Source organism: Mytilus trossulus, chromosome 4 (assembly GCF_036588685.1).
Source record: "Mytilus trossulus isolate FHL-02 chromosome 4, PNRI_Mtr1.1.1.hap1, whole genome shotgun sequence".
Classification (NCBI taxonomy): domain Eukaryota; kingdom Metazoa; phylum Mollusca; class Bivalvia; order Mytilida; family Mytilidae; genus Mytilus; species Mytilus trossulus.
Window position 1 is genome coordinate 54,010,187 of NC_086376.1, and position 17,209 is coordinate 54,027,395.

General features: G+C 32.6%; 1 long non-coding RNA gene across 1 annotated transcript; it reads right to left on the reverse strand.

The window, feature by feature from the left end:
- Positions 1 to 4,562: 4,562 nt before the first annotated feature.
- Positions 4,563 to 10,488, reverse strand: LOC134713998 (uncharacterized). The gene is made up of 3 exons (XR_010106458.1): positions 10,317 to 10,488; positions 6,608 to 6,688; positions 4,563 to 4,578 (listed from the first exon to the last, which is right to left on the reverse strand). It is a non-coding gene; the product is annotated as an uncharacterized LOC134713998 (long non-coding RNA).
- Between the last annotated feature and the right edge of the window lie 6,721 nt (positions 10,489 to 17,209).

The window sequence follows — 17,209 nt, forward strand, 5'->3', positions numbered from 1 at the left end:
AAATTTGGACAAAAAGACATTTAAACATGCACACAATCTTATCTTAACATACCTTTCCTTTTGATCCTTTACACCACCTAGAGGAAATTTGGACAAAAAGACATACATTCATGCACACAATCTTATCTTAACATACCTGTCCTTTCGACGCCACCTAGAAGAAATTTGGACAAAAAGACATTTAAACATGCACACAATCTTATCTTAACATACCTTTCTTTTTGATCCTTTACACCACCTAGAGGAAATTTGGACAAAATGACATACATTCATGCACACAATCTTATCTTAATATACCTGTCCTTTTGATCCTTTGACGCCACCTAGAGGAAATTTGGACAAAAAGACATTTAAACATGCACACAATCTTATCTTAACATACCTTTCCTTTTGATCCTTTACACCACCTAGAGGAAATTTGGACAAAAAGACATACATTCATGCACACAATCTTATCTTAACATACCTGTCCTTTCGACGCCACCTAGAAGAAATTTGGACAAAAAGACATTTAAACATGCACACAATCTTATCTTAACATACCTTTCTTTTTGATCCTTTACACCACCTAGAGGAAATTTGGACAAAAAGACATACATTCATGCACACAATCTTATCTTAACATACCTGTCCTTTCAACGCCAACTAGAGGAAATTTGGACAAAAAGACATTTAAACATGCACACAATCTTATCTTAACATACCTTTCTTTTTTATCCTTTACACCACCTAGAGGAAATTTGGACAAAAAGACATACATTCATGCACACAATCTTATCTTAACATACCTGTCCTTTCAACGCCACCTAGAAGAAATTTGGACAAAAAGACATTTAAACATGCACACAATCTTATCTTAACATACCTTTCTTTTTGATCCTTTACACCACCTAGAGGAAATTTGGACAAAAAGACATACATTCATGCACACAATCTTATCTTAACATACCTGTCCTTTCAACGCCACCTAGAGGAAATTTGGACAAAAAGACATTTAAACATGCACACAATCTTATCTTAACATACCTTTCTTTTTTATCCTTTACACCACCTAGAGGAAATTTGGACAAAAAGACATACATTCATGCACACAATCTTATCTTAACATACCTGTCCTTTCGACGCCACCTAGAAGAAATTTGGACAAAAAGACATTTAAACATGCACACAATCTTATCTTAACATACCTTTCTTTTTGATCCTTTACACCACCTAGAGGAAATTTGGACAAAAAGACATACATTCATGCACACAATCTTATCTTAACATACCTGTCCTTTCGACGCCACCTAGAAGAAATTTGGACAAAAAGACATTTAAACATACACACAATCTTATCTTAACATACCTTTCTTTTTGATCCTTTACACCACCTAGAGGAAATTTGGACAAAAAGACATACATTCATGCACACAATCTTATCTTAACATACCTGTCCTACTGTACCTTTGACGCAACCTTGAGGAAATTTGGACAAAAGGACATACGTTCATGCACACAATCTTATCTTAACATACCTGTCCTTCTGATCCTTTAACGCCACCTAAACAGATAAAAATCAAAACATAGAAAATGAAATAGATAACCATACCTCACTTTCAATTATTTTAAGTTATCTATACTATATATTTTCTATAGGCTATAGAAAGTATAAAGAAAATTAAAACCAAATGTTCAGAGAACAATTCAAGGTCTTTCCACAAGTAAGGATAATTTTAAAATGAAAATATTTAAAGGAGTAGGGGCATTAAGGCCTAGTTTTGGCCCAAGAAAATAAAATGTTTGATAACCATTTCAAATTGGCACATAATGTTTAGAAATGCATCAAGTCAAGAAATTTAAATGAAAAACATGAAGGTTTTCATCTGATGACGTCACAATCACGTCATTATATGTACTGTTTTCACAAAAACGATGCAAAATTACAGAAGTTTTGCAGTTTTTTATCTTTATTTCCGTTGTGGAAACACCCCACGCAGCCAAGAAACAACAAAATAACTTAACAGAAGCTTTATGTTAACTATTGACATAATCTCACCAAATAAAAAGTTGTTTCTTGGATGCGCACATACTTTTTAAATCTAAAATATACTTAAAATTTAATGAAAAAACAAGGAAAATCACGAAATTTAACATAATATGCAAATTAAGTCGTGATTTGTTGCCATGGTAACTTGTTGAATGTCAAATTTGTTTTGTTTTTCTTAGTACTTTATACCTTAGTCAGTTAAGTTTTCAGTTATTTAAGCATATGTATGATAACTTTTAAATTTGCAGTAATTTTTGGGCCAAATAAGGACCTTATTGCCCCTATTCCTTTGATTATAAATGTCGATTCCAGCTTTTTGTACCAATTCCAAAAATATATAGTTTTTATACAAAATAAAATATCATTTTTACTTTGAAAAATGTCACTCCTGGTATTGTTTGATAGTTCACTTGACACTGATTTCAAAAATATATGGTTCTTTATACTTTTACATTAATTTAATAAGTGAAAAAATGGCTACTTTAAGTTTAGAAAAGGTCACTTAGTTGTTTTTTCAAGGTTAAATGGATTACAACCTAAAGCAACAAGAGTGCACACACTGAAATGTCTCGCCTTCTTTACTTATCCTTGATACTATCTTGATAGGCTTAAATATAAAGCTTTATTACAACTGTCACATAAACTCAACATTAACCAAGAAAATGAAACATTGATCAATGAACCATGAAAATGAGGTCAAGGTTGGATGAACCATGCCAGGCAGACATGTACAGCTAACAATTCAATATTACAAATATAGTTGACTTATTGCTTATAAATAAAAAAAAACAGACCAAAACACAAACACTTAAAACTTAGCAATGGACTGTGAATATGAGGTCAAGGTGAAATGAAACCTGCGTAACCGATATATAGATCATAAAATATTTCCATATACCAAATATAGTTGACCTAATGCATAAAGTATTAGAAAGAAAAATAGACCAAAACTAAAAAACTTAACTTTGACCACTGAACCATGAAAATGAGGTCAAGGTCAGATGACATGTACACCTGACAATCATACCATATACCAAATATAGTAGACCTATTGCATATAGTATAAGAAAAACAGACCAAAACACAAAAACTTAACTATAATCACTGAACCATGAAAATGAGGTCAAGGTCAGGTGACACCTGCTAGTTGGGCATGTACACCTTATAGTCCTTCCATACACCTAATATACTAGACCTATAGCTAAAAGTATCTGCGATATGGACTTGACCACCAAAACTTAACCTTGTTCACTGATCCATGAAATGAGGTTGAGGTCAAGTGAAAACTGTCTGACAGACATGAGGACCTTGCAAGGTACGCTCATACCAAATATACTTATCCAATTACTTATAATAAGAGAGAATTTAACATTACAAAAAATCTTATATTTTTTTTCAAGTAGTCACTGAACCATGAAAATGAGGTCAAGGACATTGGACATGTGACTGACGGCAAGTTTGTAACATGAGGCATCTATATACAAAGTATGAAACATCCAGGTCTTCTACCTTCTAAAATATAAAGCTTTTAAGAAGTGAGCTAACACCGCCGCCGCCCCCGCTGGATCACTATCCCTATGTCAAGCTTTCTGCAACAAAAGTTGCAGGCTCACCAAAAACTCCCATGACCTAATTATGTATACTCATGAGTTATAAAAAGCAAAGGTCAAATTATAGAATGTAAGAAGGTCTGAAACAAAGGCCTCAAATCAAAAGACCCTATGTTTTAATTATATATGATAAATGAATTATTTAACCATATCTGTAATTTTAGATATTATAGGGGAGAAAACTCTCATTAAATGACTGTACCCTATCAACTAAAATTTGTTAGGACATGTCACAACTAACAATTCTTAAAAATGTTTTGTTGATATCTTGTAACTAAGATTTCTGAAAGTTAGTGATAACAAGCCAAAATCATAATTTTGAACATGACCTTGACTTCATATTCATTTTTATGGACCAAGGATCTAAAACCAAATGACCCTGGGCCTCTATCACTTACGGTTTTCCAGTTACAAATACATTTCACTTTTATCAAATGCAAAAGGGGAAATAACTCTCGTATAGAATCTTTATACAGCTTTGGTCAAAATTAAACGAAACATCCTGAGGACATAACGAGCAAATTGGAAAAATAACTTTGTTGGTTTTTTATACAGTTGCAATCTTTTCGAAATGACAAGAGAAACAGTGTTTTTGGGGAGATAACTCTTACATAGAAAAGTATTTGGTAACGCAATAGTAGTTAAAAAAGTGTACAAACTGTACGATATCATATTTAAAATATCTAAGGGACATCTTGCAAAACAACACAACAGCTAAAGAAAAACAATATGAAAGAAAAAAAATTCACAAGATAAGGAATAGGTCTTTCCACACAACCATACACATATAAAAATATAAAAGGAAATAGACAAACCAACCTCAATATCAATTATTCGAAGTAATTGCCTATAGAATATAAAGGAAAAACACCACCATACACATAAAACCATATAAAAGGAAATAGATAAACATTATTATTAATTACCTGGTGCTGGAATCTGAAATAAAAACAAAACAAGTTCAAAAATATCAAACAAAATATAATACTTTTAAAAAGTTAGCTTCTTTAGCTTTTTTCTTTCTTTCAAAATATATACAAAATTTGTAAGTGGAGTCCTGTGTCTCACCTAATATTTTCTTTAAATCAAAGGCTAAACACAAATCAGAGAATTTAAAAAAAAAATATTTTCTCAATACTATCTTTTGATTGTAAGAAGCTTCTGACTAAGTTTGGTAAAAATCCAGGATATTTTATGAATCTAATAAATAATAAAAGTTTTTCAAAACAACTGTATGTAATGTTATTTATAAGTAAAATGCTGAAAAACAGGACTTTTTTCGTAACAAAATTTAAATCTTGATACTATCTTATGATCATAAACCATTTTCTAAAAATCTACACAATGAGCAATGAACTGTGAATATGAGGTAAAGGTCAAATAAAACCTGTGAGACTGACAAATTGATCATAAAATATTTCCATACACCAAATAAAGTTGACCTATTGCATATATTATTAGAAAAAAAGACCAAAGCTCAAAAGCTTAATTTTGACCACTGAACACAAATGAAGTCAAGGTCATATGACACCTGTCAGCTAGACATGTACACCTTACAATTAATCCATACACCAAATATAGTAGACCTATTGCATACAGTATAATATAAAAACAGATTAAAACACAAATACTTAACAGTAAACACTGAACCATAAAAATGAGGTCAAGGTCAGAACATCAGATGACACCTGCCAGTTGGACATGTACACCTTACAGTCCGTTCCCTACACTGAATATACTAGACCTATAATTGTGTATAGTATCTGAGATATGGACTTGATCGGAAAAACTACACCTTGCTCATTGATCCATAAAATGAGGTCAAGGTCAAGTAAAAACTGTCTGACGGGCATGAGGACCTTGCAAGATATGCACATACCAAATATAGGTACTGGTATCTCATTACTTATATTAAGGGAGAATTTACAAAAAAGCAGTCACTGACCAATGAAAGCAGGGTAAAGAACATTGGACATGTGACTGACGAAAGCTTCAAAACATGAGGCATCCATATATAAAGTATGAAACATCCAGGTCTTTCCCCTTCTAAAATATAAAGCTTTTAAGAAGTTATAGCTATCAAATTCCCCCTGCCACCAGGTCACTATCCCTATGTCATGCTCAACAAATACTTTAACCACAGAGTGAATATTTGTGGATGATGCCTTCAACGACGGATTACAATTACAATACATTCTTATTATTTTTTAATAAACAAACTCAGACGCAGTAACTGCGCTACACAGACATCAATTATACATAGTGCATTATAATTACAGATGACAGAACAAGTGAAACTGTGAGCTACTGGTCACTGATGATACCCCCAACGTAAAAAAGGTAAGTGTTTGTTAAACAGGAAGTTGTTGAGTGATGAATCTGAAAACGTATCACACAGTATAGCTGACTTGTATAAACCCTGAAACCAAATTTCAGAAATTCTTGTATTGCAGTTCCTAAGAAAAAAGTGACGAAAATTTTCAACTTGGCTATAAGGTTTTAAATGATACAATTGTTCAGTAAACAGGAAGTTGTTGAGTGATGAATCTGAAAATGCATCACACGATGTATAGCTGATATATATAAACCCGAAAACTAAATTTCAGAAATCCTTGTATTGAAGTTTCTGAGAAAAATTCGATGATCAATATTCATGGGACGAACTAATGGATGGACAGACAGAGGTAAAACAGTATTACGTATTACCTAACCCCCCTGCCCCCTTTTTTTCAAAGCTGGGGTATAATGAGTAGAAATTATCTTAATATTCATTGAACTATAAGATTTCAAGTAACAAGTTTGTCCACATATTATAGACATTATGTTACTTTAAAGAATTGTATTACTGTATAAAGAGATTTTTGACGAGTTTGTGATGATTTTTCAAGCTGTTTCTCCAACTAATTTGAAAACTATTTTTTATTATCTAACAAAGTTTCAAATACAATTGTAATGAGCAAATACTTACATCATCATTATCTGGCAACTGAAATGAAACCATCTTCCTCCAGGTGTAGGACTGAACTTTCATCTGGGCTCATCCAGGGGTCTGTAATACAAAATAAAAGAGTTCTTATATTTATGAGACAACAGTTAGTAAATTGAAATTAAAATATACTTAAATCAAAGTAATATGAAGATATCCAAACTGACAATCAGAAACTTTTCTTTCATTCAGTTAGACTAAATTAGAGATATAGATTCCTACACTGCAACAAGTGTATTACGATATTTCTCAAATATTGAGACAGTTAAATCTTATTATTTCAAGAGCAAGGCTTGCCAAGCTCTTTAAATAACTAAAATTTAACTGTCGAGAGTGGAGAAATATCGTAATACACGAGTTATAGTGTCAGAATCTGTTCCTCTAATGATTTTTATCCTTTTTCAAAGATTTTCAGAAACTTGTGTTCCTTATATGCGACGTTATCAGGCATTGTTGCCTTTTTTCATGACATCACAATGGGAAAATTCACATTTAGATGTCATAATTAAAATTTCGACTAATTATTTGCCGAGAACAAATTTTTCACTAGTGAGGAGAAATATTTTTCACACACTGGTCAGGAAATGTGAAAATAGCACAAAAATTACAGAAAAAAGGTTTCCAAATTGTCAATGATTAGATAATTAAGAGCTGACTGCCACAAGTGCATGATATGCTGGACGCTTTTTAAAGAATAAAGTTCCCTAAGTCCTCAATGTTATAAATTATTAAATAAAAAGAATTAAAGAACCTTAGTGAGCACGCTCACATACCCCATGTCCCCACATTGTTATTGGAGAAATTAAATAAGTGTAAGAAAAAAAAATTGTATAAGAAAAATAAATTTCCTGCCAATATAATGCACATCTAAATAGTATGTCCTTATTATCTATAAAATTTCATGAAATTCTGTTGCATGGTTTCAGAGGAGTTGAGATGACAAACTGTTGCAGAAGTACATTGAAGCAAATAAGTTCAAAGGGGTGTAACTCCTAAAAAAAAATGATAATTTCCTGTCGATATGCACATCTATGTAGTATGTCCTTATTATCTACATCATATTTAACATTCATATTTTTACCTCACAGTGATATGAATGCCCATACCCGTAGCCAGAGGGGGTTTGGGGGGTTTGGACACCCCCACCCCCCTTGAAAACAAATAAGCACTGCTAAAGTCAATGTTCTGTTCGAATTGTGACTGTTAAAGTTGAGTTTGTGTGTCCAAGTGTCCAACAAACCCCCTTTGGAAATTCCTGGCTACGAGCCTGATGCCCCACTCTAGCATGGGTTTTACTTCCAGTTTGAGAAAGCCCTATGATGACCATATTTCTATAACCCAGTCACTAAAGGGGGATAGTGGAGAAATCTAATAGCAATCAGATCTTGGGGGATATATTGCTCTGTGTTGAAGGCCAAACTGTGTGTGAACTGTATTGGTTACAAACCTCAAAAAATTTGGTCTCTGGTGAAAGTTTGTCTCATTAACAATCATACAAATTATTTTTAAAAGATTTAGTACATTGTTCAGTTGGATTGATGTGCTATTTCATATACCAGAAACACTTTCTTATCAAATTTCGTGCTTTATAACTTTGTAATGATACTAAAAAATAAAAATTAAAGTATGGAGGGAAACAAAAATTAAAAGATTAACAAGAGTGCAGATGCTGAAATGTCTGGCCTTTTTTACTAGCTAATCATTGATATAAATTTATTTTGATAGTCCTAAATATAAAGCTTTATTAAAACTGTTACATAAACCTAACATTAACCAAGAAAACTAAACATTGACCAAAGAACCATGAAAATGAGGTAAAGTTCAGATGAACCATGCCAGATAGACATGTACAGCTAACAATTCTTCCACAACAAATATAGTTGACTTAAAGTTTAAGAAAATCAGACCAAAACACAAAAACTTAACAATGAGCAACAAACCATGAAAATGAGATCAAGGTTGGATACCATGCCAGGCAGAAATGTACAGCTAACGATTCTCCAAGAAATATAATTGACCAATTGCTTATAGTTAAAGAAAAACAGACCAAAACACAAAAACTTAACAATGAGCAATGAACTGTGAAAATGAGGTCAAGGTCAAATAAAACATGTGCAACTGACATATAGATCATAAAATATTTCCATACACCAAATATAGTTGACCTATGGCATAAAGTATTAGAAAAAAACCAACTGAAAAACTTAACCTTGATCACTGGACAATGAAAATGAGGACAAGGTCATATGACACCTGATAGCTAGACATGTACACCTTACAATTGTTCCATACACCAAATACAGTAGACCTATTGCATACAGTATTAGAAAAACAGATCAAAACACTAAAACTTAACTATAACCACTGAACCATGAAAATGAGGTCAAGGTCAGATGACACCTGCCAGTTGGACATGAACACCTTACAGTCCTTCCATACACTGAATATGCTAGACCTATAGCTGATAGTATCTGAGATATGGACTTGACCACCAAAACTTAACCTTGTTCACTGATCCATGAAATAAGGTCGATGTCAAGTGAAAACTTTCTGACGGGCATGACTGAGGACCTTGCAAGGTACGCACATACCAAATATAGTTATCCAATTACTTATAATAAGAGAGTATTTAACATTGCAAAAAACTTTTTTTCCAAGAAGCCACTGAACCATGAAAATGAGGTCAAGGACATTGGACATGTGACTGACCGCAAGTTCGTAACATGAGGCATCTATATACAAAGTATGAAGCATCCAGGTCTTCTACCTTCTAAAATATAAAGCTTTTAAGAAGTTAGCTAACACCGCCGCCGGATCACTATCCCTATGTCAAGCTTTCTGCAACAAAAGTTGCAGGCTCGACAAAAAACTAGATAAAGGCATAGAAACACAAATATTGACAAATGAAAACATGTCAGATACAAAGTCAGGATGCCATTTCTGCATCAATATAAAAAAGCTATAAAATGCCTATTTTGACCATAAAATGCCAAAATTTGTCATTTTTGCAGAAATTCTATAAAATAAAAGTTAAAATCCTTTAGTTTCATGCTATTTGACAAATTGACACCATCAAATCATTTAGGGAAGTTGCCAAAGTACAGATTCTTTACTTACAGATTTCACCTCTTAGGTCCGAGAACACAATTATTTCGTAGTGCATTTCTTTTAGAACATAAATGAAAATAAAAAAAATTCCACCTGCGCTTTCTCAAAGAAACTTTTACAGTGTGTTGTATTACTTTTGGGACAAATTATATATATCAAAATTATAGAAAACTTCATTGTCTCTAACTCAAAATATGGACAACTTTATGTTTAGGACATCTTTTGACAGCTTCCAAAGTGATAATTTTAAACCTTTTTCAGCAGGACCAAATCAGTACTTTCCTTTAAAATTCTGGACCCACAAATTTTTTTACAGTGTAATTTTACGGCGTGCGGTCGAGTAGACCGGCCGGGGGAAATATAGTAGTGTAACAAATTCAAAGCAGATTACTGAATTATGAAATTTTAATGTTCTTTTTGGATTGTCTTTTTATAAATTCTTATTCGACAGCCACCAAAATAAACTCGACATTCTGATTCATTTTGTGCAACACTTCTATTACCAGAGACATATTATATGTCTCTGCTATTACTATTCCATTAATTTGTTAACATGTTATCATTAAGAAAGAATAAAACCTACCTTTTGCAAGAGACTTTCCAACCAATGTGATATTTAACCTAAGTGAACAGCCAGTTCAGTGAAACTAGTAATTCGAAATGAATTCCCTCTTGATAAAAGTGTTCACAAATTAGAACAAAAGAAATCACAGTGTCCAATAAATAGCCGTGAGGTATTTTGTCTAATCAACCATGAAGCCTAAATATAGTATTGTAAAATCTGTTCAAGTTCAAAACACAAGTTTAACCTTTCTTAAGCCATATGGGAAACAAAATAAGCCAACTTCTGTTTTATTGTGATTTTTTAGGTGCAAAGACAATAAAAAAATTAAATGAGGATTATTTTTTTCATCAGTATCAATTTGTTTTTTAGTTTGCAGAACAACAGCATTTTGCATGAGCGGGTCAAGGCAAAGGTGTAAGTGACGTACGCCTGTCAATGTATTGTTCAAAAAAATAAAATAAAACATAATATTGGCATTTGCTATTGAATTTGACAATACATCATCTATACTATTAAACGAAAAGACCTTATTTTCAACAGACAATTTTTTTAAGTTTACATTGTAAAGTAAAGTAAAGTAATGATTATCTTTATAAATTTAAAGTCGGGTTTCATATAGTCAAGTGCATCTATTTCAGAGATATGTATAAAGCCGGAAAGCATACAATGAAAACTTAAACTTTCCTAATGGTTTTTGTAGTAAATTAAAAGTGTTATTATGTAAACTGGGTTTTCAGCATGTCTGGGAAAATCAAAATAGTAAGTCAAAGACAAAATTACTTTTTTTTTTCATTTCAAAGGAAATTAGAAGAGGAATTCATAAAATCCTGAAAAAAGCTCTTTTTTGTGACTCTAATAAAGATATTCATGGTAATACATTAAGAACATTTCGCAAAGTTAAAAATATTTTAAATGAGAATGATATCTTCTACTGGACCCTAACAACGGTGTTATTTCTAAAATGGTAATAGCAAATTACTAATAGAAGTTGGTAGCGGTGCTAGAACTAGAACACCTTTAGAACAGAGAATTTGTCCAATTTGCAAGGATGGAATTGAAGATGATTTCCATTTCCTCATTGAATGTAAAGAGTTAAAAAATTAATAGAAATGCACTCTTTTGTAATTTAAGTGATATAGTTCCACTTTTTGTTAACATGTCTGAACAAGACAAGTTTAGTTTCATTTTGAAAAGTAATACGGACATTAGTACTGTATGTGTAGCTGAATAAGCGACATGTATGATTTGACTTAACATTCATTTAAAGCAAACATAATGTTGCTAAGAACTTTAAACTATGATTTTTTTTATAAAAAACATATTGGTAGTTTAGTGGTAGTTTAGTGGTTAATTGTCGTTGGTTAGGGTCTGTGATATTTGTTTTACGTAAATAGATTGGTGGTCATTCATTGCTTGCCCCTTCCAACCATCATATATAAAAGAGGCCTATTTTTCTATATTTTAATAAAATATTAAGCTCGGGATATAAAATCGGTGCCCATTCAAATATATAGTGTCATCTCTCTGTATATGTCTGATCAAACGTTATTGGGAGTGCTGTTTATTTCTCCGTATTTCGTGGATTCATATGAATTCCGAAACATGATGATCATAAAATCTGACTGGTAGATGTCTTAGTAAAAGCTGGAATTACTCATCTTTTCGGGGCACATATTTCCACCTAGTTTTGTATTTGTAATAAGGAGATGGCTAATTTCTGCGACAAAATAAATTCAAATGAAAATGTGTTGCGACCAAAGAGGGAGGGTAGCGTTATCCAACTCTGAAATAAGTACCGGTAGTGGTAAAAAATTCAACCACAATTACCCAGACCAGGGCCGTACATTTTTTTGAACCCTAAAAATATTGAATACAGTTGTCTGCTCTATGGTCGGGTTGTTGTCTCTTTGACACATTCCCCATTTTCATTCTCAATTTTATAATTCAGAGTAAGATTAGGTGTAAAGTAATATTTCTTTACGCTTTATACTGCTTTATGACTGCACAAGCCATTTTTACTAAGTTTGAGTGAAACAATTTGCGAACTTAAAATGAAAGACTCCCTGACATTGCCAACTTGAGCATTTTTTGTGGTCTATCCTGCCTTTTTTTTGTCTGTTCAAATCGAGCTATTTTAACTTCGCTTCACAAACACAATTTACAAACCTTAAACTGAAAATTCATAATTTTGATCATAAAATTAAACTGAAAATTCATAATTTTGATCAAAAAATTCAAATTAATATAAAGTAACACTGTTTGTTTATACTGAAAGTTTTATTTGGTTTAGCTTTATCAAATGCCAAGGCGATTTTTCTGTGACCGGATGAATGAGCTGGGATGAATCCCATCTCTTGAGCACTTCTATACCTTCAATATTGCCAACATTGTCACTTCTATGTATGTGTAGCATAGCAAGACCACACAATATGTTTTCCGTCATTGTTGACCTATTCCATGTTTTGAGGCGCCGTTGCGAAGAAAACGATCTTTCACAACTGCAAGACCCAACTGACAAGGCTAACAGATTAATCACCTTGTTGGTCAAATTAATAACCGGTGCTATTAAAATAATGCATGATTTTAACCATTTTTTTTTATTTTCTGGGGTTTTTTTTCGTATTTTTTTTTGGGGGGGGGGGGGGGTGGTCAGCCCGCAATAGGAGACAACTGCCTACATGCCTACATGTAATTTACGGCCCTGCAGACCCGTAAAACAAAGGAGGGACAAGGGTAAGGACTGATCAGTTGCAATAAGTATGTGTATCAATTGCAATATTCTGAGACAAATATACCGCATGAGAAGAATAATCTGAATCAAGACGGACAATCACAAATATAATAGAGATCGGAGATGGTCTTTTTGAGAAAATTTACCCATACACGTAAGACAGATGCATTGTCGGATTAATGAGCTGTCGGAATAATGGGCTGTCGGAATATCGGGCTGTCGGAAAAATGGTCTGTCGGAGTAATAGGATGGCGGAATAGTGGGCTGTCGGAGTAATGGTCTGTCGGAATAATGGTTGTCGGACTAATGGGATGTCACCGAAATCTCCTTTGATTTAATTTTCTGAAGTGAAGAAAAAACGAGAAATGAATTTGATGCCATCAGAAATGAAGATTCTTTAAATTAATCAAATGTTGTTTTATAATGATTTCTGGACATTGCAAAATAAGGCAATTTTTTTTCGCTTAAACATGTTCGTCTTCATAACTGACAACATTCAACAAATTTGAAATGAAATAAATGCCAGTTTCAGAAAAAACATTGAGTCATTCATGCTTACAAATTGCAAAGTAAATATTTGAATTGTTGCACATAAGTAATCAGAAGTGATGACAATAATTAACCCGAGATCAAATGATCAACAGATAAAAGATCATCAAGGGGCACTTGGGTATAAATCATTTATGTCGAGCCTGCAATTTTTGTTGCAGAAAGCTCTACAAAGGGATAGGGATAGTGACTCGACAGCGGTGGCGTTATCACCAGCCCAGTAGTCAACATTTTGGTGTTGACATGAATATCAATAATGTGGTAATTTTTGTAAATTTTCTGTTTACAAAACTTTTAATTTTTCGAAAAACTAAGGATTTCTTATCCCAGGCATAGATTACCTTAGCTGTATTTGGCACAACTTTTGGAGTTTTGGCCTGATCCTCATTGCTCTTCAACTTTGTACTTGTTTGGCTAAATATAAATATTTTGATATGAGTGTCACTGATGAGTCTTATATGTAGACAAAATGCCCGGCTAGCGTACTAAATTATAATCCTGGTACCTTTGATAACTACTTAAAAGCTTTATATTTACGAAGGTGGAAGACCTGGATGATTCATACTTCGTATATGGATGCCTCATGTTACGAAGTTTTCTTCAGTCCCATGTCCAAATGTCCTTGACCTCATTTTCATGGTTCAGTGACTACTTGAAAAAAGTTAAGATTTTTTGTACTGTTAAACTCTCCCTTATTATAAGTAAAAGGATAACTATTTGGTATGTGTGTACCTTGCAAGGTTCTCATACCCGTCAAACAATTGCTTGACATTGACCTCATTTTCATTGATCAGTGAACAAGGTTAAGTTTTGGTGGTCAAGTCCATATTTCAGATACTATAAGCAATAGGTCTCATATATTCGGTGAATGGAAGGACTGTAAGGGGAACATGTCCAACTGGCAGGTGTCATCTGACCTTGACCTCATTTTCATGGTTTAGTGGTTACAGTTAAGTTTTTGTGTTTTTATCTGATTTTCTTATACTGTATGCAATAGGTCTATTATATTTGTTTTATGGAATGATTGAAAGGTGTACATGTCTAGCTGGCAGGTGTCATCTGACCTTGACATCATTTTCATGGTTCAATGGTCTAAATTAAGTTTTTGAGTTTTGGTCTTTTTTTCTAATACTTATTAAAAGGTCAACTATATTTGGTGTATGGAAATATTTTATGATCTTTATGTCAGTTGCACAGGTTTTATTTGACTGTGACCATATTTCCATAGTTCATTGCTCTGTGTTAAGTTTTTGTGTTTTGGTGTGTTTTTCATAAACTATATAAGCAATAGGTCAACTATATTTGTTGTATGGAAGAATTGTTAGCTGTACATGTCTGCCTGGTATGGTTCATCTGACTTTGACCTCATTTTCATGGTTCATTGGTCAATGTTTATTTTTCTAGGTTAAGTTTATGGGACAGATGTAATAAAGATTTATATTTAGGACTATCAACATAATATCAATGATTAGTAAAGAAGGCGAGACATTTCAGCGTGTGCACTCTTGTTTTTTTAGATATAGGATTTCGCTATTTTTTTCTATAAATGAACTTTATCAAATACTTAATAGAAAAATGAATGGGGTCACTGTTCACTTAAGATCACAATCTTTCTTCGAAAGAAGCATGCATTTTTGTTAAGGTACTTTTTTTTCTGTTGAAATACAAATGTAATAGGAGAAATAAAAAAAGAACTAAATTACAGAAATTGCCTAAATTTTACAATTGTTTAGTTTTAGTACAGCTTATTGAAAACAAGAGGTTGTCAAAGCGACAGTAAACCTGATGTATTACCATTTATTTGTGTCCTGGAATTTTTTATATCACAATTACCATTACTGATGAACGGTGAATGTGAAAATCGTCAATATCAAGTTTGACGTCCATTTTATCATCAATGACAACATATCAAAATTTGAAAAGCTTTGGTTGAATGGTTCGTGAGTAAATGCAACAACATGACTGGAAACCCAATTTTTCCATCATTCAAGAACCATAACTCCTGAACAGAAAAAGTGAAAATCGCCATTATTGATCTTGACCTCAATTTTGTCATCAGTAACAACATATTAAAATTTGAAAAGCTTTGGTTAAACAGTTTATGAAAAATGCATGGACACGACTGGAAAAAACATTTTTCAATCTTTTAAGAATAATAACTCCTAAACAGTAAATGTCAAAATCATCACTATTGAACTTGACCTTCATTTTATTATTAGTAACTACATTTTAAAATTTTATAAGGTTTGGTTGAACGATTCATGAGTAAATGCACCGCGATCCTTTGGCTGCCACCCGGCCACCCACCTTCCCACCTTACATCCCCAAATCAATTACTGACATTATTGTCACAAGTATAGGGTTAATAATAATAAAAAATATAGGTCATCAATGAGTTACAAAAGATATTTCAATTTTAATGCCAAAAAAAATAGCAATTTTGCACCAAAGGGAGATAATTTGGAACTTTTTCAATGATATGAACATTTAAAAAGTTATCTGGGGCCAAAACTCATCTATTTTTTAGGTTGATTTTTGTACCATAGTAACAATTCATAGTGAATTAAAAATAAATAAAATTTATAAAGAAAAAAATGTTTAAAAATTTTCTGAAATTTTTGTTCCCTTGAGCCTCCTTAAAGAAAACAGTTACATAAACATAAACTATAGAAGAATGTGGAATTGTAGAATTAATTCTAATGAAAAGCAAGAACAGTATATATTTTTTTCTGTCTGAGAATTAGGAGGAGTCTGGATTCATTTAGTCAAACCTTCATCAGGACCTTAATTTTCATGTCTTGAGTTGAATAACACTTGTCCGACACTTTTTACTTAAGTTTGTGGATGAAGTCATCCTTGAAAATCACGAAAATAAGTACCCTGCAAATAAATATACAATATTAGATCAATGTCAGAAAAGAATCAATTTTTGTGTATGAGGCTGATAAACTGGGAAAAGGCGAGTTTTGTGCTGATTATTTTTATGACATCAGTGGCTAATCCAGGGAGAAAATGATCAGTGCATTTGAAAGGGGACATATAGTTGGACACAACCCCCCCTCCCCCAACTTTATCCCTGGGTTAGGAACAGTCAAGAAACTAAAACTGCTAGTTATTGTCAAGGTAGCCATGATTGTTAATAGACAACAACAAAATTGTAAACTAGACATGTAAAATACTAGTTCATTCAGGCCAATTTGGTTGAAATTGATCCAGTAGTTACATAGCATGCTGTTAACATTTAAAAAATAAATTTGATAAAAAACAGGGGGACAAAAAGTAAAATCACAAAAAAACTCAACTCAGACGAAAATACAAAACGGAAAGTCCCTAATCAAATGTCAAAATCAAAAGCTAAAACACATCAAACGAATGCATAACAACTGTCATATTCTTGACTTCAATGGTATAGGCATTTTCATGTGTAGAAACTGTTGGATTGAACCTGGTTTTATAGCTAGCTAAACCTCTAACTTATATGACAGTCCCATCAAATTTGTGACAACTGACACTGAATGAATACAGCAGCTAACATGGCACACAAGACCATGTGTCAGGTGAGTTAACAAAAGTAGAATATCATCCAATATGGAATCATAATTAAAAGGAAGATCAAATAAAAAGAAGGATA